Source organism: Lissotriton vulgaris, chromosome 2_1 (genome assembly GCF_964263255.1).
Source record: "Lissotriton vulgaris chromosome 2_1, aLisVul1.2, whole genome shotgun sequence".
NCBI classification, from domain to species: Eukaryota; Metazoa; Chordata; class Amphibia; order Caudata; family Salamandridae; genus Lissotriton; species Lissotriton vulgaris.
In genome coordinates this window covers 1662040824-1662064328 of record NC_141687.1, presented here as the reverse complement: position 1 = coordinate 1662064328, position 23505 = coordinate 1662040824, and the positions used below count along the sequence as shown (strand labels likewise).

The window sequence follows — 23505 nt, the reverse complement described above, 5'->3', positions numbered from 1 at the left end:
TATGGGCGGGTTGTTCTTTAGGGTTTCCATTTTTCTTGAAACATCTGAGTTCAGGATGGGACGTGCCACCACAGTAGGAGCAGCAGTGTTTGAACCTGCACAAAGTCCCCCTCGTACACTTGTTTCTATTAAACTGCCAGCAGGCCTGTTTTTTATCACCGACTCCCTTGTCACTCCGAAAGGACTGACTCTGAGCAGGGGCATTAGCCTTAGGCGTTGAGGGGGAGGAGTAAAAAACTGTGTGCCATAAATTGATCTCTCGTTGATCCCACAAGATACCTGGGTGGACTGCTTTCATTTGCCTGAACATTTTGTCATACTTTAGCCACCCCAATCCTGGAAACTCCGAAGCGGCACCATGAATAAGGGATATATAACTCATCATCTGCGGACCTAACACAGGGTATTTCTCCAGTATTACTGCCGCATAGATGGCAAAACCTGTGATCCAGTTTTTCATGGACCACTCCGTCCAAGACTTCTTTTGACTATATTCGCCCTCTTTCCCACCTTTTGACTTCCCTGCCGCCACTCCTGCATTGATAAGGTCAAACACGTCAATATATTCGCCTCTAAGTATCCTTTCCTTTACCTCTACAGGCACATGCCAAGTGATCCCCGTGGATGGCGATAGGGTCATGGAGGATGAGCCAAACATGAGCGGACTGAATGCCAACAGTGGTTGCCCCGACGGTTGCCCTCCAGCCCCTCCCTGCGCTTGACTATTATGGGGCACAGAATGATCAGCAGCAATGTTATCTATAGATGCCTGTGCAGGACACCCTAAGTTTGTGTAAGCATTCAACATTACTTGCCCTGCCCCCGTTGGGTACGTCATGGCGGGAATTATCGAGCTTAAGGGGCCATTACCAATTGCTTGCCCATGGGAACCGTACAATTGCATCCCTGGTAACTGTGCGACCCCCCCAGGTTGTATCCACACTTGCGACACTCCACTACCTGGTTGCGCCACCACTGGCGGTAACATACCTTGTAGACCTGGGGCCCCCACAGGAGTGACGGGGCACCCTCCTATTTGCGTATGCCTAGCAGTATTATTCTGTCCTTCCATGCCATCCTTGTCCTTCTCTGCGGGTGAATCTATTGTCTCTAGCACCTCCTCCTCACCTGATGATGCTGGTTGGGGCTGTGTCGCCCTGGGCCGCTTGCCTTTTGTTGTCTCTTTAAACCTCTCCGGAGTGCGCCTCGCTCTCTTGCCTCTCCCTCTTTCTTCCTGAGGGTTCGCGTCTGCTCTAGCCCCCTCTCGCATGTTCTTTAGCACCCAATCCATGCCTTTCTCTCTCGTATACTCCAGCAACTCCGTAAAACCGAGGTATTCATCACTTTTTGTAGAGGGCTCTTTACCCTTCTGCGATTTTTTAGGCGGCATCCTGCACTTAAAGAGAACAAGCATTACTTTCTTTATCACATTGCAAGCATCAATACAACTGCGCTCTCCTTTCCCGGGGCCCTGCTCACTCCATCGCAATCCAACGTGGATGAACTTGCTCCCAAACAGCTAAGGTTAAGCTCACTGTGCCTGCGCCCATCCCTAGGTTACGTTGCCCAAACCCGGACTGTTCACCTAGTGCCCATTCACCATACCCCTTAGAGTTATAGGTAACACCCCGATTTGCACCAGTGGCCTTTCAGTCTGTCAGTTAAATACCCAGCCATTGCACTATATCCCTACCACTATCTCCCCATCTTCACATTAGAAGTATCTAAGGTTGTCATGTCCCATTATTCAAACCTCAGTCCTGCCCATGTTTATGATTGGGGGCACACGTTTATTTGAAATTGAAGCAGAACTGCCCACAAAATACCTTCTGTTCAGACTGTTTAGCCCCTAAACACCATTGGAGGAAGGGAGGTTATAGTAATTACCAGTTGGATACCTCCCTTGTTAAATTGCAGATTCGCCAGGAAAACATAAACTCCTGCATTAAAACGTGCCTAGAATCGAATGCACACCAAGGAAGTTATTCAGCATTCGACCCTCTGATAAAGCACTCGAGCAGAAGCACCCTCCGTACATTGCAGCGCGCCTCATTCACTTAACAGCACGGCTGGCGGGGGAAGCAACGTGTCTAGAATCGAATGCACACCAAGGAAGTTATTCAGCATTCGACCCTCTGATAAAGCACTCGAGCAGAAGCACCCTCCGTACATTGCAGCGCGCCTCATTCACTTAACAGCACCGCTGGCGGGGGAAGCATTTTCACCAGGGGCCCCGAGGACGCATCGCGCTGAAACCTGAATCGCGCGCCTCGAGGTTCGATCCCAACGCGTCGCACGCCCCTCTCACGTCTCCTTTGCTAACGCGCTCATAACATCGACACTGGACACGCGCCTCAGCCCGCTCACGCGTCCCATACTTTACATACCTCGCGCGCTCAGTAACGCGGGCCTCCGCCCTCAATTAAGTCGAAATACTCGTATACCTAGCGACACACCAACGTGCCGCCCCATCCATTCCCTTACACACTGCACGGCTTACCGACCTGCTCAAAAGTCAGCTCGACCCTCGCTCGCCTCTCTCCTCGCGATGGTCTCGTGAAGCGACGTCTACTTCACGGAGGTCCGACTCCTCGGCTGGTCAGCAAACAAAGAGGGGTTCCTAAAATGGACGAAGGCATTTAAGCCTCGCGCCCTGATACTACGTCCGGGTCATCAATAAGCCCCGATCCTATTGGGCTACCGCAATTCCCCTTCCGGGTCGGCTGACCCGGAAGTGGAACCTCTAACGTGGGCACTTTGTTTACCACTAACGGCGCCACTCCCCGAAGGGGGGTGGCGCCTTGCATTATCAAGGAAAAGCGATAAATATTGCATTTCCCGCTGTGCGTGTTTCTGTTTGTTTCTGCTGGAATTAATTGCCGCGGAGATGTGCCTTGATAATAATGCGATATCTCGGCAATTAAATCCAGCGATACGCGGCGTTAAACAGAATCGCGCAAAACGGGAAATGCAATATTTATATCGTTTCCTTGATAATATGCCCCTTTGAATCTTAGCAGTGAGATACAGCCATCTATCCTCCTGGGGTCAGAAAATCTAGTACCATTACATTTGGTGTTAACAACACTTGTTATTTACAGTACTTAGAAATGGCAGAAATTTTGTATGCAGCATTATATTTGCCAAGTTTTTTATAATTGGCAGTCATTACCAGCAGCTTCTCTGGAGAAGTCTATATTTTTGCAATTTTTTTCACGTGATGAGCTGTCCAAAACGATATTCATTTTGATATGAGCGGATACATAACTCAATGAAGGGTATTTGTCCAGCGTCTCCACACCTTTTCATTTCAGTGCAGACCTCTATATGAGAATACTATTTGACCCTGGCAACATCTGTGGAGCATTTTTAGCAGGAGTTGGGATATTTCGTTTTAGTTTCAAATTTGTTTTAGTAATAATGTTCCATCCACTACCATGATGTCACTTGCTGTGATTGGTTAATGTCTTGCGGTGTCACTTCCTGGGATATAATTCCCATGAATACTGCTGCGAGGAGGCTAAAGCACCAGCCGCTCTGTCATCTGTCATTCCAGCAGCCACTTCACGTCAAAAGGCCCCACTGAATACCAGCATCAAATCACTGGTTGCCACGGAAACCTCCAGTTATCCCGCCCCTATTAAGCATGTGTAACACTGACACCTAAGGGAGTCAACCGGAGCATGCACAGATCAATAACCTTCCCATACCTAAAGCCACATCGTGACCAAGTCACAGCATTCGCCTGACCAGCCTCTACCTGTCATTCGACAGGAAGCTTTAGCTGACCCTCACTGTGGCTTTGCTGTGACCCATAATTTGAAGAGCTCTACCCTGCATCCATGGAAGGAGTTAGTGGTGAGCCTTTGGTAAGCCACCAATCCTTGAGCTTCCACCATCACAGGCTACATAGAACGGCACTGTGTGTCTCCGACTTATGTCCAAGTGTTTAGACGTTCTTCAGGCCTTCTAAAACTATCATCTTTATAGCCGATGCCACAATACCATGCTCCTGTGTGGTGGGTAACTACCGGGAAATGAGTGCAAGAGGTTATTTTACTGTAATTAAAAACATTATCATTACATAAACGGGTAAATAGTTGTGTTACAATAAACCCTGCCCGTACATGGACGAATGATGAGCCATTTACAACGCTAGTCAGAATCTGCCCTAGAGAAAGATCTCACCGCTTCTGATTACAAATGACTAGAAAACAAGAGTAAAAGATGCAGAGCCACACAGCCCACTGACATGCTTCGGATTCCCACACATGTTGTCCCACAGCACAGTTACCTTGTGAAGATTAAGACAGGCATCTTAGTTTTCCTCCTTCTTGTCCGACGTTCTTCTGAACGTTATATAAGATGTTGCTCCTGCAAAGAAATAGATTCTCTCATCAAAGTAAGAGTCAGGAAAGAACAGTGACTCGCGCCGGTGGTGCCACACAAGCACTAGCATAAAGTGATAGGGTGAAAGGTACTGCAGCAAAAGCAGCAGCTTGTCACCGCGCCTGCACATTTGTCCAAGTCATGAACCTTATTGGAACAAGCTTTGGTAAAGCCAATAGGTCCAACCTTTATAATGTGAGTGACGATCTATTGGTCTTGCCAGTATTTGTAAATTATTCACTAAAAAAGTAAAAGTTAAAACATTTCAAAATACTGGAGGAAACGCAAACACATACCTTATGATATCTCAAAACTGGTCATTGAATTCAATGTTTGCAGTCTTTGTAAATTACATGGTTTATTTTTCAAATATTTTTCACTCAGGAAAATCTGAACAGAATTTTAAAAGAATAAGGAAGTGTTCAAATGTATAGAAGAACGTGTGACAATGCCTAATTTACTCTCCACAGGCTTCAAACATCTGGTCGCCAGCAGTAGCCCAGAGAGTGGATGTATCAGCTTGCTAGAGAAGTCAGGGGCGGCTCCTCCACTAAGGCGGATGAGCGTCGCCCCACTGCTTTAAGGCAGTCACAATGCAGAGAAAAAAGAAAATGATAATAACGAAACGCGTTATTATCATTTTCTTTTTCCGTTCCCAGGTGCGAGTAGTGCTGGGGCTGGCCAGAGCAGGGGCCAGGGAAGGAGAGGTTTGCCTACTCAAAGTGCAAATGAATGTTGGACCGGCCGTGATGTGCCAACCAAACATTTATGCGCACTTGGCATGTTCCCCACCAGGCTGTTTTGCACAGCCTGGTGGGGAACCTGCACAGGCTCCCTGACCCCCTGTGAGTGCCGAACCACAGCGCTCAGACCAATCACAACACTGCAATGCAGTGTTGTGTTTGCCTTAGGAAAAACCAATCACAACACTGCACTGCAGTGTTGTCATTGGCTTAGGGAGCCTGGGAGCCCGGGTGCTTCCCCTGAGACGAGTAGAGGCTGCAGAGAGGCAGAGTCAGAGGCTGGCGGCATTAACCGCAGGTAAGTTTTAAAACATTTTTGTTTATTTTTTCATTTTCTAACTCCCGCCGCAGTTCCCTACCAGCCGCCACTGGGAGAAGTGTCTTGTTAGGTTAACCATCTGCCTTACATGCCAGTTGAATGAATGCAGCAGACGGCCCTTCTCCAAGCACCATAAAAGCCTTTGTCTGCCAAATCTTATACTTTCATGCAATATGTGTAATGCAGGAGATGGAACAAAGTTAACTCTTAAGCTATAGCTCATCAAATATTTCCCTGTTCTATGCTTTCCTAGGCAGCTTGGAGAAGTGCAGAGCAACACAGAGCGTCAGGCGTGTATAGGCAGGAGGAAACCAGCACTTGGGAGAAACACATGGGGGCATATTCTGAAGAACGTATGATAACTACTGCAAAATTAGCTGAACGCAACTCTTCACATCGCAGTCTATCGCGGGAAAATAACGCCATGTTAACGTGGTATTTCCAACACGGCAGTACCATGCGATAGTCCCACGATAACGCGTCAAATGTACGTGTTAAAATCAATGCGACACCGCAAAAACACGAAACACAAATGCAAAAAAAGTAGCAATGACGCCAATCGCGATACAAAAAAACAGCAAAATCCAGCCACAGGCCTGCAATTCTCACATATCATGTGGAAAAATGTACTACAAAAGTAGAAAAAAATACAAACAAAGCCAAATAACAGCAAAGCACAATGGAGGCAGCCAGAGCAAGTACAGAGGACAACCAGAATCTCACAGGCTCCCCGGAGGACCAGCCGGGGACCTCGGGATCAGGGAAGGGCAAGGACAAGAAGAGTAGGAAGAAGCGGTTCAGTCCACAGGAAAATAGGATCCTGAAAACGGAGGTGATAGAACACCATCAACTGCTGTTCGTCACCTCCACTGTGTCACGGGCAATTAAAAATGGAATATAGCAGACCATCGTGGACAAAGTGAATGCAGTTGGAGTGCGGAGAGGACAAGAGGTGCTGGAAGGATGTCAAGCGCAAAACCAAGCAGAAACTCTCAAACAACCGGAAGGCAGCAATGCAGACTGGAGGTGGGAGTCCAGCGCCACAGGAGGAGCTGGACGAGATGGGGGAAATTGTATCCACAGTCATCAGTGGGGAGACGGTGGCAGGATTTGGCAGCCCGGACACTGTCAAACAAGACCGGACACAACAGCAACAGGATGAGTAACGACCAGGGACTGGGGTGACGGGGAGAGATGGGCACAATGGCACCCATGCATATTTAAGCATAGCACATCTGCAGACAAACCATGTCCCAGAGCCCCAACTCCCACCAAGAGACCAATGTACCCAAGTATGCAACGCCTCAGCACTGCATAAGCACAGAAGCCAGAGGCACACGGCAGGTAAGGGATAAGGGGCAGCTAAATCAGAGCTGCAGGGGCGACTCCCCCAAAATGCTGCACACACACATTATATGCAGAGCACATCATCATTGACAACGGCGCGGTACAAATCGCAACGCTTCCATAACAGAACAGAGGACACAACTGCTGCTGCATGTGCATAGAAACTGGCCAATCACATTTGGCATTGCAGAGAAATGTGAGTTGACAATGGACAAGTACAAACACACATCCGTGATGTTGTCGGAATGTCCACTGTCCCGCATCAAATAGGCAGCTCCCACCAAACAGTCACAATGTACACTGTCATGCAGCCTGAATGTATACATGTACCATGCGTCAACATACATGTGAACACAATGTTAAACTGCATCTCCCCTTCACATTGCAGAGGGAAATCTAACACATCCTGCTGAGCAGGCTGAACCTCTCTTCTCTGATGACGAGGAGGAACACCACACCTTCGACTCTGACTCCATCCAACAGCTCGTGGAGAGCCTCCGCAGCCCACTTCCAGGAGTAAGGCAGCCAAGCTGCTACGAGGATAACCCACCCCCTGCACAGAACACACAGCAGGCAGCACCCCCCACCACCACGGCTGCCTCCAAGTCCCCGCACGATGAACACATGGCCTTCCAACGCTGTGTGTTGGGGTGCCAGGGGAAGCTGGCTGAACAGGTACAGGTGGGGTTCGATCGCATGGCAGCCAAACTAGACATCATACGTGGGTGTCTAAGTGCCATCAGGGACCGCTCACAGTCCCTAACGGACACCCACAGTCTGCTCCATGCTCTCCAACGAACTATGGCTGACATTGCTAGAGTCTTCACTCTGCGGCAAGAACAACTGTCTAGTCAGAGTGCCTCCAGCGATCTCACCCGGGGGGGTGGGACACATGCGTGGGATCATGGAGAACATGGAGAGGTCGCAGGCGGAAAGAGCTGCTGCCACAGCTGCAGACCAGCAAGAAGTAGCTGGGTCCCTCAATGCCCTAAAGACCCTCCTCATGGCATTGCTGCCACAAGGCCTGGCGCTGATGCATGCTGCTGCTACCACCCCATTCACATCTCCCGTCCCTGATGTGTCAGTGCCACACAGTGCAGCAGACATTCCGCATCCAGCCCCATAGGTGTTACTGCCACACAGTGCTGGAGACAGATCACCACCACCCACATGTGAGGCACATGCAACAGCAGAGGACAAAGATGTGGATGAATCTGCTTTCGTGGTTTGAAGGACGCAGTAGCATTCATCTCCGCCATGTGGCCTGTTTCTGCTTGGTTCTGCCCTCTACATCATCACCTTCAACTGTCCCCTAATGCACTCTGCGACACTCACCATGGACCTCGACATGGACTGCCATATTCTCTTCTATCACCAATGACACAGCTCTCAGACTGCAGACTGAACTCCTTTTCTGATGTACTTGTCATTCCCTGAAGGACTCTGGCTGACCCTCCATGGGCCACCAATGTAAAGTGGGGTTTTCATGGCCATGTACTGCTCCAGCTGCAACACTCCACTGAATGTGCAATAAACATTCATATTCACACAGATGTGTCATGTCTATGATCTTTCAAGTATGGAAGTATGGATGCATGTAGGGTCAGTAATTCCCCCTTACGTCCATGTTGCTCATGATGTGGGATTTAGGTCACAGGGTGACACATTGCCATTAGCAGTCCGGGTGGCGCCAATACTACAACCGCGACACATCCATTAGTTCCTTCCTTGTCCAGCCCAGGGCGGAACCACGCCCAGAGCCCCGGGGTCATTGTACACACCATTACACTGGACTGGCATACACTAGGACAGCCCACTCCCCTTACGCTCACGGGGGGATGACAACGCTATATGTTCCAGGTCTTCCCTGTGGGGATCGGCTGCTCACAGGTTTAGTTGTCCACATGCCACAGCCACTCCCTCACGGCTGGTTTACACCCACACCACACCCATCCAGCACAGGCATCACAGGAGACTTGGTGGCACCGGATACACTGCGGCAGGCGCAGGCACACCACCACGGGACGGTGTCTTGCAGTGGACTGAGGTAGGGGCACCTGAAGTGCTGAGCGGGTGTGCAGCCTGCAATGATGCACCGTCCTGGTGGTCCGGACTGGTGAGGATTAGAGTGAGCCCTGCTGGACCGCAGTCGGGGCCTCCCGACATGTGATGTTTCCTCGCGGTTCACAGAGTTAGTGGCACCTCAAGAGCTGAGCGGGTGTGCAGCCTGCGATGATGCCGTGTGCACTAATACGGTCTCTGCCATTGCGAAATCAAAACCCATAATCAAGTGTGTGACCTGGTGGCCCGAGGTGCAGTGCTGCAGGATGTGGAGGGTGCCATTGTCGTGGGCCCCAGGTTTGGAGCTCCCACCGGCATGTGGTGGGCCCTCTTGGAGACACGCCGGTGGCGGAAGGTGAGCAGTGAGGCCTGGTTGTGCAGGGACGGACAATCGCCATTGGGCGGGGAAGGGGCTGGAGTGCAGGAGCCTGGGTGCGCAGGGACGGACAAGCCATGATGGTGTGTGACACTGTATGGCCATTCATGTCTCTGTACACTGTTTCAGATAAGGGACCTGGGGGACTGCAGTGTATACCGGCACTTGATTGGAGACACACTAGTGGCAGCAGGTGAGCAGTGAGGCCTAGGTCCGCAGTGTCAGCACTCTCTCTCCCTCCCTCTCTTTCTCTCTCCCTCTCTCCCTCTCTCCCTCTCTCTCTCTCTCTCTCTCTCTCTCTCTCTCTCTTTCTCTCTCCCTCTCTCACTCTATCTCCCTCTCTTTCTCTCTCCTTCTCTCTCTCCCGCCCTCTCTCACTCTCTCTCGTCCTCTCTTTCTCTCTCCCTCTTTCACTCTCACTCTTTCTCACTCGCTCTCTTTCTCACCTTATCTCTGTATCTCTCTCTCTATCGCTCTCTCTCTCTGTACTTTGATGAGCGCATGACACACCTTCTTATCTAGATTTCTCTCTTGGAGGCTGTGGCTTACAGAATGTCCTGAGAAGACCCACCATAACTCTTCAGAATTGTTGTTTTGGGTTAATTCTGTAATAAACTTATTTTTTGGATATTATGAGATGAATATATGATTTCCCTTTTTCTGTCCACACATGTATGTAAGGTGTTGTGATTGGGAATTGTTTGGGTCATGATTTCGCAGAGTTGATTTACAATATCTTTGTCCAAAGGGGGGGTGCCCGGGGTAGAGCCCCGGGGAGGGGGCTGTTCTGGGGTGGTGGTGGTGGGTGTTGTTTCCCTATTGGGGCTCCGGGCTGCATGAACAGTTGCTCTAGGGCATCTGTTGTTCTTCATGTGTAGCTCTGGGCTGTACTCCCTTGTAAGGTGCCGGTTGTCGTCCAACTTTGCACCAAGTAAGAGCAGGTGTTACAATCCTGCTGCTACTGTGCCTTATTGCACGTTTTGTGATCTTTTTGCCAATCTGGCTGGTCGTTGAGAATGTTGTGGGGTGGTGTTGTCGTGGCTATTTTGCACGGGAACGCATACTCTGCATGTCATTAGCGTTAGTTGCCGGGGTCATCTGTGGCGATGTTTTTTGCGACTGCTAGTGCACATAAGCTGGTGATATGGGCTGTTAGCAGCAGCTTAGGAATGGGGCTATACATTTATCATACCTTTGGCTGTGATAAAGTGCAGATTACCTGGCGATAGATCTTTGAGAATATGCCCCATGGACTCATTGAATTCCCTAAATGAGAGCAGTGAAATGATAAAAGTCGCCTATCAAAAGGATTATAAAAATGCTATTTTTCAGGGGAGGAGGAGACACAAGAAAAGGAAAGCAACACATCGAATTAAAAGCAATCATATGAGTGTGGCAATGGAATCAACCGATGGTAAACAATGAGTAAACCCCTGTAAAGTCATAATAAGTCTAATGCAAACACACAGCTTTCTCTACCTGGTATGCTCAACCTAAAAAACAAGACAACATGAGTTCATCTACTTTTTTATTTCCCAATGGTGGAATGCTATTTTCTTCACAAACTCATCTGAAGATATAGCTTAGAGTTTTTTGATACACCTGTTTATATGATAATATCCCACGGAAAACAGTTTCTTAAATCCAGAACCATTGACAATACAGATATATGTTTTTTTGTGCTTTCAGAAATGATTGCCTTAATATATGGGATAAAGTACCCCTTGCCATATATTATGGTTTAAATATTTTATTAAGATTTTGTCAACAAATAGCATGTCCAACATCTCGAAATATATAGAATAGCAAGGGCTGCATAAGCCCTAAGTGGCTATAATACATAAGCAGAGGAGTCGGAGCATACAGACAAAATGTCGGAACATGAAAATGAAACTTATTATAACCCCCCCCCCCCCCTCCCTTTCCCTCGTCCCCCAGAATAGAACAGAATCTGAGAGCTGTCTGGGTCCCAGTATGTGAGTAGGAGAATTATATCACTGTCGGCTGCTGGTCAGAGAGCTGTAGGAGGCTCAAATACCTGGGGCAGGTTACTTATCGAAATTCAGAGGCGAGAAGAGACAAGAATGGTTGCCGGAGTGCTCCAAATGTGGAGCCTTTCCCGGCCAGCGTGAAGATCAACTTTTACATCCCTAGGACATGCTACAATCGATACAACCAACCCGTGAACGTAGGGGTCTGAGAGGTGCGCCAATGTGTTAGTATGTTTTGAACCGCTGAGCCTAGAGCAATTACAATTAAGCGGCCTCTCCAGGATGTAAGAGGGTACGTCAAGGGGTTTGGGAGACCTAATAGGATGTATGTGGGAAACCGTGTGTCTAGGTGTTTGTCCACCACTCCTGCAAGTGGTTTCAGTCCCAAAGTAAATGTACCAAGGTGCCCACGCTCCCACAACCCCGCCAGCAGGCAGCGCTCTATCTTAGGTCCGCTAGATGAAGGTTTCAGGGGTCTAGTACCACTAGGTGGCCTTTTTTGGTTAATATTTCGCTCATGTCCCATGTGGTAGGCGGAGTGCCGAGCCCTGTAATATACACCTTCCCATTCCTTAACAATTAATGACCTACCCAGGTCTCGCTCCCATCAAGCGCGACTGGCAATATGCATGTGTGTGTTTCTGGCTAGTATCATTTTATACAAGTCAGAGATTAGTTTTTTATCTGGTGTGCGAGTAAGGAGCCATTTTTCGTATACGGAGAGGTGTCTGTGAGCATACGTCCTAATTTGAGGGTGCAGTGCCCAGTGACGAATCTGGAGGTATCGTAGACATTCAGTTTCAGGAATCCCATACTCCGATTTGACCTGCTGAAATGGTATGATCCCATCAACATCGAAAAGATGGCCCAGGGATCGGAACTCCGAAGATCGCCACCGCACAAAGGCTGCTTCACCCATGCCTGGCTGAAATTAGGGGTTATCGAACAGTGGGGTGAGCGGAGAGGGAAAAGTGGTCAAGTTATGTTTAATGTTAGAGCGATCCCAGGCCTTCAAGAAGACCCGTGTAATGTAGGACGTATAGAGATTAGGCTGTCTGTGCACCTTCCGAAAGGAAGGGAACCTTCTGGAGGGATGTAGCTGCTACCGCTCGTTCTTGGAATAGCCAGTGTTTCGCCGATTCCATTCAACCAAGTGGCGCAATTGTGTCACTTGGAAATAAAGCTGAAGGTCGGGGATACCGAGGCTGCCTTCCTCTGGTAGGAGGGCTGCTATAGCGTGCTTCATTCATGGCTTGCGACCTTGCCATATAAATTGCACGAGTTCGGATTGGATTTGTTGGATCCAGCCAGGGGGAGGATGAAGGGGCAGGGTCTGGAACAAATATAAGATCTGGGGTAGTATAGTCATTTTAGTGGCTGCCATCCTGCCGAGCCAAGAGAGAGGGTAATGCTTGAATTGACCCAGCTCCTTGCGAATTCTCGATCGCAGCTGAGCATAATTTGTGGCGGCTATAGCCGGGATGGTGGGGGCTAACTGGATCCCTAGGTAGGCAACTGTGTCCACTGCCCACTGGATAGTTTGTTGCTCCTGAAGACATGCCTGGGTGGAAGGCGACAGGGAGAGGTCAAGCGCCACAGTCTTGTCCATATTGACTTTAAACCCCGAAGCCTACGCAAAGCTTTCGTGCTCCAGGAAGCAGGCTCGCAGTGCGGGAACCGGATTCAATAGTGAATACCTTTGTGGAATCATTGGAGGCTCTCCACCCTGCCCAGTACGGCTTTCGTGCAGCACACAGCACGGAGTCAGACTTGGTGGAGATCACAGAGGCGATTAGGGAGTGTTTGGACAGTGGCGGCAGAGCGGCTCTAATTTTATTGGACCTCTCTGCCGCGTACGACACTGTCCCGCACTCACTCCTCCTGACTCGATTGGCTGAGATTGGTGTGCTGGGCTCAGCACTAGAATGGGTGAAATCTTTTTTGTCCGATAGGTCCCAGCAGGTTTGGATCCCACCTTTTTCTTCCTCTGCCAAGCCTCTTACTACCAGGGTACCCCAGGGGTCTACATTAAGCCCCTTGCTTTTTAATGTGTACCTTACCCCACTCATAGTGCTGGCTGAACAAATGGGGGCCAAAATTATAGCGTATGCCGATGATACGCAACTTTTATTTACATGGCCTGATACAGCACTCAACACTGAGGTCATTTGTTCTTGTCTTTCTGCGGTTTTTAATTGGTTAGCAGTGGCACAGCTAAAATGCAATGAAGACAAAACAGAAATTTTGTTGTATGGCCAATTTCCGCCTAATTTTAGAGAACTCTTGTGGCCTCCGGATTTTCCCCAGCCAAGTTCAGTTACCATCCCTGCAAAGAACTTGGGAGTATGGTTTGGGGAGGATCTGAGATTTGAGGCACACATAAAAAAACTTACAGGGGTGTGCTTCGGATCTCTCAAGGCTATGAGAAAGTTCTTTCCATATCTTCCATCTTCAGCAAGAGAGTTGGTTGCGAGGGCTTTAATACTATCACGGCTCGATTATGCCAACTCTCTTCTTAGTGGAACTCCAGCCTTCCTAGTCGCTAGATTACAGATCATCCAAAATGCGACGGCGAGACTTCTGTGCAATGTGCCCAGTAGAGAGAGCGTGCAAATCCATTTGAAGGAACTACATTGGCTGCCGGTGACTCAAAGGATTACTTTTAAAATCCTAACACTAGCATTTAAAGCAGTCAATGATCTTGGGCCTTCCTATCTGAAGAAAAGATTCAGCCGCTACACCCCCACTCGTTCTTTACGCTCAGCTGATTGTAATTTACTGAGTGTACCCCGCTTTCGGCGAGTGCGCCTTGGAGGCCAGTCAATTGCCGTCCTTGCGGCTTCGGCCTGGAACACTCTGCCTTTGTTCTTGAGATCGATCCAGAATTTTGTACCTTTAAGAAGGCTCTGAAGACGCATCTTTTTAGATCTGCTTATTAGACTTTTTACATTTTCTTCTGTTTCCTTTTGGCCACCTGCTTGTTTTTCCCTTTCGCGCCAGGATACTCTGGTAGTAACAGAGCGCGTTATAAAACAGCTAAAATAAAACAGCTAAAAACAGCTAAAATAAATATCAGGCTTTCATCTGCATATAAACTAATTGTATGGACATCCCCCCGAATTTGATCCCTGTTATCCCAGGATTACCTCGGAATCGGTGGGCCAGAGGATCCATATAGAGCGCAAATAGAAGGGGCAAAAGCAGATATCCCTGCCTAGTACCCCTACTGATAGGGAAGCGGGACGACGTGTGGCTGTTTACTTGGACCGTGGCTGTGGGGAAGCGGTAGAGGTTTAAGATGTGTGTTCTGAGTTTGTCTCCCATCCCCTCGCGTGTGAGCACCTGCTCTAAGTAAGGCCAATGGACCCTATCAAAGACATTCTTGGCATCAATGGTAAGCAACATGTACTCCCCCTGGGTCCGGGAGGCTTTCTCGATGAGGTGGAGGGCCCACTTGGTGTTATCGCTCGTTTGGCGTTAGGGGATGAAACCTACCTGATCTGGGTCAATAGCCCCGGCCTGAAGGGCGCAAGGCGAGCATCTAAGATTCCGGTGTATAACTTAATATCATTTAAGGAGAGATATGGGACGATAAGCTCAGCAGACAGTCCGATCTCGTCCAGGCTTCGGGAGGACCACTATGGAGGCTTCGAGCATGTCTTCAGGGATCGTCCCTGGCTGGTCAAAGGAGTTAAAAAGACTGGTCAAGATGGGGGCCACTAGTGTGCAAAACGTTTCATAAAAGGCAGGTGAGTAGCTATCGAGCCCCGGGGCTTTAGCTGGCTTAAGGCGCAAGGTAGCTGCGATAACCTCCTCTATTCTTATTTCTCTCTCTAAGTGGTCCGCTTGTGCTTTAGTCAGGGTAGGTAAATCAGCCTCTGCAAGGTAATCAATGCTGTTAACTTTGTTCAGTGGCAGGCTTGTATAGTTTTTGTTGTAAAAATCCAGGAAGGCCTCAGCGATCTCGGAATCCTCCAATACCCGCTGACCATCCTCCCGGTGAATATCTTGGACTCCTTGCCTCTGCTTGGCTTCCCGAAGTTCATGGGCAAGAAGGCGTCTACAACTATCCCCTCCAATATAATAAGAAGGTCGTAACTGAAGGGCCGTAATCTCAGCACTGTCCTGGTCTAGTGCCGCAAGTTGCTGTCGCATAACCCTCAACTGGCGCCATACGCTGGGTGTCCCTGTCCTCTGGTGCATCTGCTCTAGCTCCTTCGTCCTCTGAGTGCGATCATCTCTTTTTCGCCTATGCTCCACATTGTCTGCTGTAGCGATGGTCACAAATTCCCCGCGTATGACCATTTTGGGTGCTGCCCACTGTGTAGAAAGGGAAATATCGTGGTTAGCGTTATGTGAAAGGTAGTCCTTTATGGAGCGCTGTATCTGCTCAACAACATTCACGCAGTGTAAGATGGTATTGCGGAGGCACCACTGACGGGTGGGGCACTGCAGAGGAGGGAGTGTAAAGGTAGCGATTACTGGGGCATGGTGGGACAGAAAGACTACACCTATCTGTAGTCAGTTGCAAGCGCGTGCACAGGTGATGAATCTAGAAGGTAATCAAGCCTAGCTTAGCTTTTGTGCACACTAGAATAGTAAGAGTACTCGCGGCTATGGGGATGGAAGCAGTGCCAGAGATCTTTGAAGCCTAAGTCCTGTAGACGCGCTAGGCCTGTCGCAGAGATCGCGGCCGTCTGACTTGTACGTTGGCATGACCTGTCCATGATGTTATTTTTTTTTTAACATAAAAGTTTATTGAAAAGAATACAGAGTCATTAAATCAGTCACATGTAGAATGGTACAATAGAATCAAGGTACAAAATGAATATACTGGTACATCAGCGCGCAATTCGAGATAAGGGTCCAGCTCTGTCCATGGCTAATTCCTCTGTCGGAGAGTCACATAATTCGCCATGGTATTTATTCCAATGTCCCCACTTCTTATCCCACTTTGCAGGGCAACCTCTGAGTTTGTACACTGTTTTTTCGGCGAGCATACAGCGGTCCATCTCTGCCATCCAACCCACCACCAGTGACTTTTCAACAGAGCCCCATTTCATAGCTATTGAGTGTTTAGTAAGCAGGAAACCCAGCGGCGCCCATTGTAATTCAAGTTCGTTCAAGTCTGTGGCTCCTCATATATTAAGGACACATTCCCTCGGAGACAGCGGGACTGGCTTCCCCAGGGAGCTTCTCATCTTTCGAACCGTCCCCCCCCAGAATTTTTGTATTACCGGACAATCACACAGGATATGATAGAAGGTACCAGACAGGCCGCAGGCTCTCAAACACAGGTCGACAGGATTCTAGCCAATAATGCAGCAGACATGTAGGCCCTATGTAGCACCTTCAATTGAATCAATCAGAACCTATGATTGATTGTTGACTCTCTAGGGGACATTAGGGCCGCCCGCCAGTCCTGGTCTTCTAGGGGACCTAAATCTGCCTGCCATTTGTCTCGCAGGGACTGAAAAGTATCAGGGAGATTGTTACACAGTTTACGGTAGGTGTAGGAGATGGCCTCCGAAAGCAGTCTGTCCTCTAAGGGGGCTGTCTCAGGTATGGAGGAGAGGTCGGGGATAGCAGTGAGGACAGCATGTCTGATTTGGATGTAACGGAACAATTCTGTTCGTGCGAGGAGTACTTAGTTCTGAGTTCCTCAACTGTCAGTAGCTTGCCTTTGTGTATTAGGTCTCCCACCGTTGAGATTCCTATTGTGTCCCACCGGTCGAATCCCAAGTGGAAGCAAAGGGAGCCGAGCTGTTGCGATGACCACAGAGGCGTCGCTTTGGTAATTTTGTCTGACCAGCCCAGACATTTGTTGGCCCTATGCCAGATTGCGACTGTTTGTGCCATGGGTCCCACGTATCTGTTTCTGACTGGTTTGCTGTAGAGGGCCCCTAGGTAACCCTCCCGTCCCGTCTTACATCTGTCTAGGTGGAAGGCCGGATTCAGGGGTGACCCATGGATACAGTGGTTGGTGGCCACCAGCTGTGATGACCAATAGTAAAGACGCAGGTTAGGCAAGGCAATGCCCCCATCATACCAACTCTGGGTGCGCTTTTGGAGGGTGATGCGGGCCGCCCCGCCATCCCACAGCAAAAGTCATAAGTGACTCTCCACAGCGTTAAAGTAGGAGTCAGGAATCGGGAATGGACAGTTCTGCAGGGCATACAAGAAGCGCAGGAGCGCCAACATTTTAAATAAGGCCGCCCTGCCAGGGAGGGAGAGTGGTAGGGAGTGCCAGTGGGCTACGTCACTGTGCAGTCGACGCAGGGGACCCAGTAAGTTCTGGTCATGGAATAGTGTGGAGTCTGGGGTAACAAAGATACTGAGGTATTTAAAGCCATCCTGAGCTATCGTTATGGTGAAGCCTCGGGGTAGTCGGGTGGGGGGCCATGTAGCATATAGAGTGTCGATTTAGAACAGTTGATCGAATAGCCCGAATATTTCCCGAAGTTGGTGAGGACATGGAATAGGCTGTTAATCGAGGATCGAGGGGAGGTGACATATACCAGTATGTCATCGGCATAGAGGGAGATTTTGTCAGTTGTCTCGGCATTCCACTGGAGGCCACTGATGGAAACGTCTGTATGGATCCAGTGGGCCAGGGGTTCCAGGGTGAGGGCAAAGAGTAACAGCAACAGGGGGCAGCCTTGCCGGGTCCCCCTGTGGAGTCTAAACTGGCGAGACGTGTGATTGTTTACCCGCACTTGGCCCAAAGGTCTGTATAGAGGAGCCGTACCCATTGGATGAATTTGGGTCCAAAGCCAAATCTGAGCAGGACCTCAAAAAGGTAGGACCACTCAATCGAGTCGAACGCCATCGTGGCGTCGATGGACAGAATGGCGGCATCTTGTTGTAGAATAGGCTGTCTACTTAGAACGTTATTAACTCTCCTCAGATTTAGGGTTGTATTTCATCCCGGAAGGAAGCCCGACTGGTCGTCATGAATGAGGGAGGGAAGCACAACAAGGAGTCGGTTGGCTAGAAGCTTGGCGAGGATCTTGGCCTCCGCGCTAATCAAAGAGATCGGTCTATAGGAACTGCAGTCGGTAGGTGGTTTATTCGGTTTGAGGATAACCGCTATGGAGGCCAATCCTTGATCAAGTGGCAGGATACCATTGTCCAAGCTGTCCTCAAACATATTCTTAAGATGTGGGACGATGCTGGGGGACATGCCCTTCAGGAATTCAATGGGGACTCCATTGGGGCCCGTCACTTTGCCAGAATTGACAGCAAAGAGCGCCATCATGAGCTCGTCCGCCGTGATGTCGGCGTCCAGCGTTTCTTTGTCAGCCTCTGAGAGGATAGGTAGAGGCATCTCCTCGAGGAGTTGCCTGGACTCCTCCGAGGTGTAGCGTGCCCCAGCTGTATAAATGTGCTCCAGGTGGTCGGCGAAAGCGTCCGCTATTTCCTGCGGATCCACGGTTGTCGACCCGTCCAGTCTCATGATAGACGACACCCATCTAGCTCCCTGTTCTCGCCGTTCCAGTCATGCGAGCCTCTTCCCTGCACGGTCACCAAATTCATAGACGCAATGGCGTGTGTGGAGCAATCGGGCCTGTGTCTGTTCCCGCGCTTGAGCTTTATAGTCAAGTTGTTGGGCTCAGAGACGGCGGGCCGTATCGTCCGAGGGGGCAGTGTTGTGGGACATTTCCCGGCGTTGCAAGTTAGATTCGCCCTGAAGGATCTGGTCGGTATGCTTCCGTAAGTAACCCATTTTGAGCGCCAGTGCCTTACCTTTGATGACCACCAGGTATGCCTCCCAAATCGTGACTGCAGAACGCACAGAACAGACGTTTTCTGTAAAATAGAAGTTGGTATGTTCTATCAGGCAGTCCTTAATGTCTGGGATCTGCAGGAGCCAGGGATTGATAATTATGGGGCCTCGGTGTACTGGTGGTGGTAAGTTAAGTCCACAGTAAGAGGAGAGTGATCAGAAATGCCCCGGGGAAGGCCCTTTGGACGCACGAAATATCCAACGTCCGTTGTGGGGCAGAAGAAATAGTCGATTCGGGACATGCTTCTGTGTGCGTTAGAATAGTGTGTGAAATAGGGCGTGTCGGGGTAATGGGTTCTCCAGACGTCCTGAAGTCCCATGGCTCGTACAAACTCTGACAGATCAGAGCTCTGTCTATGTGAAGGGCGTCTGGGATGTCGGTCGAGACCGTCATTCATCGTCATGTTAAAGTCACCCCCAATGAGAACTGTACCGGTAGGAAGGCCTGTCAGTCAGGTGCCTAAGTCTCTGAGGGAATCACGACCCAGAGTCTGTGGGAGATACGCAGATATGATGTTCAAGGGACGCCCCTCCCAGGAGGCCTCAACGAGTGTGAAACGGCCCAGGGGGTCAGCCCATGTCTTAGTGTAGGTGAGTGCTAGGTTCTTTTTAACCAGGATCCCTGTGCCCCGTGACACAGAGGTGAACCCCGCTTGTACCTACAGTTTGTAGCCGCCTCTATGGAGTGCCTGACAAGTGTTGCCCACCAAGTCGGTCTCCTGTAGCTATACTATGTCGGGGCAGTGGCGACGTAAGTATTGGAGGTCTATGCCGCGTTTGACTTTATGCCCTAATCCGTTGACATTCCACAACATAATCGTGACGGTTCTAGGAAGGGGCTGCGCCATAATGGTGGATGCCGTGAGATCTATGGAGGAGTGACAAGAGGAGACCTGCAATCATGGAGTCCCACTCTGCAACTCTGGGCAATAGCTTGCTTAATCTCCACAATGGACCCCACAACGCTAAGGATGCCTGGCCTCCACCTTGGGGGTGCCCAGGAGTGGACGCCTCACAGAAAAGCCAGGATGGGTTCCACAGCGGTATTCGTACAAGCGCCTTGAGACCCTTGCGGGTGAGTAGTGCGCTATACAAGTATCAATTTACTTTTTTTTTTACATTTCACCCAGCCCCCCTGCCCGCAGACTTGAAACTATCCAAACCAAACCAAACTATCCATGCCTGTCGCCCTCCCAAACATAGACGGGGTGTGTGGAGAGCCATGAGTGCCCTTGCCTAGAGTCTACAAGGTGATGGTGCCTAGTGCAAGTTAAGTCAATAATGACAGCAATAGCATTTACATATTACAAAAACAAAGAAAGGACTGGACGGACCACAGAGTCGGGATCCTGAAGGGAAATGCATGGAACACAGGAGTAAGTACAAACCAGTCAATACATGGTCGGTCAAGGGTAAAGGAGCCCTACATTATGTGGCAGGTCTAGGAGCAAAAACCTGACCGACCAGTAAAGGGGATCCAGACCGTTGAGGGCTTCATTGGCCGCCGTGAGCCGTATTAGTGAATAAATCCTGGCTCTCCAGAAGTGCGTCCGGGCCGGAGTGGTCCGCCGACCGTCGTTGGTGATTCTGAGTGGTACCGGACTGACGCCACCCCTCGAGCCAGTCCCAAACCTCAGCAGGGGACTCAAAGAACCAAGTCCTGCCTTCCGATTCAACGCGCACCTTGGCGGGATACAGCATAGCGTATTTTATGGATTTGGCGCGAAGTGCCCTTTTGACTTCAAGAAAACTGCGTCGACGAGCCTGAACTTTCACCGTGAAGTTGGGGAAAAACGTGATCTGAACATTGTCCAGACGCAGGGGTGGTCCCATTCGTGCCGTCTGAAGGATAACATCGCGGTCTCGGAAGTTAAACACCCGAACGATGCCGAAGACGGGTGGAGCACCCGTCTTCGGCCTACCCCCGGGACCCTGTGTGCCCGCTAAATGGAGAAGTAATTAGATAGCTGCTTTGGCTGGAGATGTTGTAGCACCAAGTTCTCCACAAAGAGATCAGCAGCCGGCTCTTCCATTCGCTCCGGGAACCCCTAAAATGCGGAGGTTGTTGCGCCTTGCGCGCCCTTCATAGTCATCGAGAAGTTCCCCCATTTGAAACTGCTGATTTTGGAGTTGGGCCACCTGCTGTTGGAGGGTGGAGGTGTCGTCTATAAGCGCCGTGGTTTTAACTTCTATGTCCTTCACTTTGGTGTCCATTTTGTGGAGGTCTGCCCGCAGCAGTGTAACCTCGATGTTTACAGAGTCTATGCGGGTCTCCAGCGACGAGCGGACCCGAGCGATTGCCTCCATCACGTCCGCCAGAGTGGGGGACCGCGCTGCAGGAGGAGGAGTCGCGGTTTTAGGCGCAGTCTCGGGGCTAGCATCTTTATTCTTCCCTTTAGAGCCCCACAAGAGCTTGTTGATCTGTCTCTGAGTGGAGGACTTATTCCCTTTATTAGAGGCCCTCGTGGAATCTATGGCGTACAGTATGTCCCAGTGATGCAGGGTCAAAGCGCGTGCATTCAAGAGGGGGCCTCCACCACTCTCGTATGGGTAAGTAGGCACCACACCTATCAGGATGGCACCAGTGAAGAGTCTCAAGACCAGGTGTGGGCAAGGAAAAATGAACCAATGCGACAGTTGGGCACAGGGGGGTGCGAGCGCTCTACTCACGACTGTGGCTCCCAGCACAGGACGGAGCTCCCCTTGTTAGTCCAGGAATAGTGAGGGGGGACACCCCAGGACCAGTCCATGCCGCGGAGTTCCGAGATCTGTGGAAAAGGGCGCCTTTTCACTGCGCCGGGTCGCAAAGTATCAGGGCGAGCCTCCCGTGGGCTCCAGAGCAAGGCCCAAGGCAGTGTCCAGCCGGCGCCCGGCTACAACCTCCAGCCGGCACCCCCAATGCAGGAGATGCAGGCCCCCTCAGCGTGGGACTCCCCAGACCCAGCAGGCTCCAGAAGCCAGGGCGAGCACAGGTGCCCCACGTCAGTCTGTGGATACGGGAGGCGAGTAATGTCTCCAGCGTCACAGAGCCGAGCTCCAGTCTGCTCTGGTCCCCCACAGGCAATGGAGTCCCACAGAGCGAGGGTGCAGTTTGTGGCTCCAGCAGCAGGCCACCGGGGCAAGGGGCAGTCCACCCCGGCAGCACAATAGGCTGTGACTGAGGCAGGCAGGTCAGGGCGAATCTAGAGCAGCGTGGAAGCGGTCCCCGGCAGTAGGCCCAAAGCCGGGGACTCGCGTAGGCAGCGTCCCGGGCACCAGGGAGGGCTCGATTCCGGCCGCAGTGTTCGTCCCTCGTGTGGCCCAGCAGGACCCGGCCACAAGGAAACGAGAGGCGCTCGCCCTCCAAAGCTCCGTCGTTGCTGGATCTTCTGAACTGCAGCACCCAGGGTCTCTCAGTGGCCCCGGAGTCAGGCCAAACATCGGCCGGTGGTCCCGGACGCCATTTTGCAGCCGAAGGTTAGCAGAACCGCAGGAGCCAGCCATGGCAAACGGGGGTCCGGGGGCAAACAGGGAACAGATGGGGTCGTTCAGGCAGTCAGCGGTGCCTTTCCCCCAAGCACAGGGGTAAGAAAAAAGCACTGGCGCAGGATCAGTGCCAGGAATAGCGGCGAGGGCCGAGGCGCCGCCTTAGAGTGCGGCCATTCCTCTTGGCTGCAGACCACGCCCCCCCTGTCCATGATGTTATTGAAGACCAGGTTCAAGTCGCCCCCCGAACAAGATCCTGCGCTCCGCCGTCACTGTAGCATCGGTGACCGCCTCATGCAAGAACTTCTCCTGTCCTTCGTTAGGGGCATACACCGACCCAATGGTGAATGTCAGGCCACTCAGGATAAATCGATAGGTGAGGATCCGCCCCTTAAATTTGGCCTCTTCCTGGAGGACTTTACCCTGAAATGTGCAGGAGGCTAGGATGGCCACGCCAGCAGATTTAGAGGGCCAAAGGAGAACTTCTGAGTCGGGCATATTCGGGATTTTAGACGGTGGCAGTCCTTCAACAAGAGATGCATCTCCTGCAGAAGGCATACATCAGCTTTGGCATTCTCAAGGCATGACAGGAAGCCCAGCGTTTAACCGGATTATTAAGTCCCCTCACATTCAAGGTGAGGCTCTTAAGAGTGGTAGGGGGCATCTACATGTTAGGAAGTCGGTGAAGAGCAATAGCAAGGGGTGGGAACTGTCTCTGAAGCCGCAGGGGAGGTTCGCAACATCTGAGGGTAACCCCCAGTGGGCAGCCATGTGATTAACAAAAAGGGGTGGACGAGAGATCCCAAAACCCAGTAAAAATAACCCCAAACAAACAACCAAGTTCAAACTATCTGAACAAAATGTAATCAAATGAATTCTTGTTTAACGTTGTAGTTTAGTCCGTCATCTATAGACGATCTGTCAAAAATCTTCGCAGAGTTCATGTTGTGGCTGAGGACGTCCCTCCGCCCTCCCGCTGGCCGCCCTACCAGCAAGGTTACTAAAAGGAAAAGTCAATGGGCCAGGTG

General features: G+C 50.5%; 1 long non-coding RNA gene across 1 annotated transcript in view; it reads right to left on the bottom strand.

Annotated features, from left to right (window-relative positions):
• Positions 1 to 4292: 4292 nt before the first annotated feature.
• LOC147733030 (uncharacterized) overlaps positions 4293 to 23505 on the bottom strand; it is a 140100-nt gene continuing 120887 nt past the window's right edge. The window contains exon 5 of the long non-coding RNA XR_015308696.1: positions 4293 to 4374. This is a non-coding gene — a long non-coding RNA (uncharacterized LOC147733030). The remainder of the gene's footprint in view (positions 4375 to 23505) is intronic.